Here is a 2353-nt window from a genome sequence, read left to right on the forward strand (position 1 = left end):
ACTTATCCACTGTCATGACTTTATCACCTTTTAATGTGATTTCCAACACTGAATTTTTCATGAATTTCTGATCACATTTCTAATCACCCACTGATTTCTACGTGGAAATTTTCATCAGTTCTTCAAGCCACATAGGATCAGAATCTAATTATACCTGCCACTTGACAAGGAAAAATCATAAATTTCTCTATGGCAGGACAATCAAACTAAGTCATAATTAAAACACACATAACATGTCCCCATTTGTGACGGGCCTTTCCCAACCTACAATGTGCATCCACATTATACATTAACCAGACCTCCTCAAGGCAGGAGGCTATAATCAACCTTTGCGAAATATGGTCCTTTACTTCTGACACCAGCACTGTATTTTTTTAAGATTAACATTTCTTTCTCATCTTGAACAGGGGTCACATTGACCTAAAGGCTCGCTCTGTATGTACATACCTGACCAAAACATCTCTGATGAACTTTATATACAATGTGAACCTGTCAATATAATACAGAATTCTTTGTCTCAAAAATGTATAAAACTGTTATCTCTAGCACCTAACCAGTGGAACAGTTTTCAGAGCTTTTGATAATCTGTCTCCTGGGTTATAATCCTTGGTTTGGCTTGAATAAAATTCTCTCTTTTTCTTCTTAGCTTGATTGTTAATTGGATTTTGTAGACATTTGCATGGTGTAGTCAGCAGAATATCAGAGACGCCCACCAGAGGACACCTGAAGTGCCTGGAACCTGTGCTTAGTACCAGCACAGGCCCACTGAGCCCCACCAACTTCTCGGTATCTCTCAGGTATTCTGGTGAGTTCTCCTGATATAAGGATCTCGTTGTTTAAGTGACAATCCTAAAAATTTTGTTTGAGTTGTTTTTACTTGAAGTCTTCCAGGGCACCAGTGCATTTTCCTAGGCGGGGACCTCGTGGGATCTAGGCAGGCAGCTAGGAAAACATACTTTGCTAATTTTTGTTAAATTTGGCTTAAATTGAAAAACAAGTTGATACCTGGTCTGAACAAATCGCTTGCTAGTGAAATGGGAGACTGAGCCTGCTCAGCTCTGAAGGAAAGGGACACTTGCTTCTTCGAAAAAAACAAAAACTTTCTGCCACAAAGCATCCTCAGATGACTGAGAACCTAGTGGAAATGGCTGAGGATTAATCCTGGTGAGGTACAGTGGTCCCACAGAGAACCCCACTACAACCATTAAGTAAACACTGCTCTTCCAGGGAACGTGACAGAGGCTCATCACCTAGTGCTCAGAGAACCCACAGTGCTTTTAGACTGTTGGAAGAAGAAACTGAGACGTAATAGAATCAAACCAACCCAGGGTAACTCCTTGGAGAGCTAGACTCAGAAGCAGCACACAACCAATCCATCACATTGTGCTTAGAAAGTTATTCAGATCATATCTGAATTAGGCTACCTAATAATGGGAAAGCATGCTTCAAAGGCAGTACAGCAACCTGACAGACAGCCACATATGAGAACGCCAGTTGGGTTTATGTATAACACCTGTGGGATTAACACTTGCAAGTATTTAACTAAATGGGAAGATCTGACCAAAGATAACTTGTCCCTGAGATGGCCAAAATGAGGCACTTCAGATGTACCTAAACTGGTTTATTTGTACACTCAATTAGAAAAAGCCAGCTATAGAATCAAACAACCAGAATGGGAGGCATTTTTAATTGGTACCTGGAAGCCTCAACATGAGGAAATAATAAATGGCTTGACTGAATGAGACAAACTGAAAATTATTAGTAATGGCGGCAAAATTAGAAAAAAACCTCAGAAGCCATTCCTCCTTCCCCTCCTCATCCTCCCCTTTACCCCGCCTCCCCCTCCCCCTCCTCTGTATCCTCTCCTTTCCCTATCCCTGACCTTCCAGCTCTCTCTCCTCTAACACCAGAAGAAAAATCTCTTGAGTCCAAGGGAGAAAATGAAAGCAGCCCAAGGTAATAGCAGCTCCATTTAAGGAGAAGCCCACAAGCAGAGGGGAACCCACTCTTACCTATACTCCTTGGACTAAGGCAGAACTTAACTAAGGATTTTCCAGATCCTTTACAGGATCCTTTGGGGTTTACTAAAGAATTAGATCTTACAGTAAGAACGTATGAGCCTGGTTATTCAGACTTGTACCAGCTCGTACATTTACTAATCTCTGAAAGTAAATCAAAAGAACGGCTCAAAGAGTTAAATTAAAAGGCGCCTATGGGCTTCCCTGGTGGCGCAGTGGTTGGGAGTCCGCCTGCCGATGCAGGGGAAACGGGTTCGTGCCCCGGTCCGGGAAGATCCCACATTCCGCGGAGCGGCTGGGCCCGTGAGCCATGGCCGCTGAGCCTGCGCGTCCGG

Source organism: Physeter macrocephalus, chromosome 8, assembly GCF_002837175.3.
Source record: "Physeter macrocephalus isolate SW-GA chromosome 8, ASM283717v5, whole genome shotgun sequence".
Classification (NCBI taxonomy): Eukaryota; Metazoa; Chordata; class Mammalia; order Artiodactyla; family Physeteridae; genus Physeter; species Physeter macrocephalus.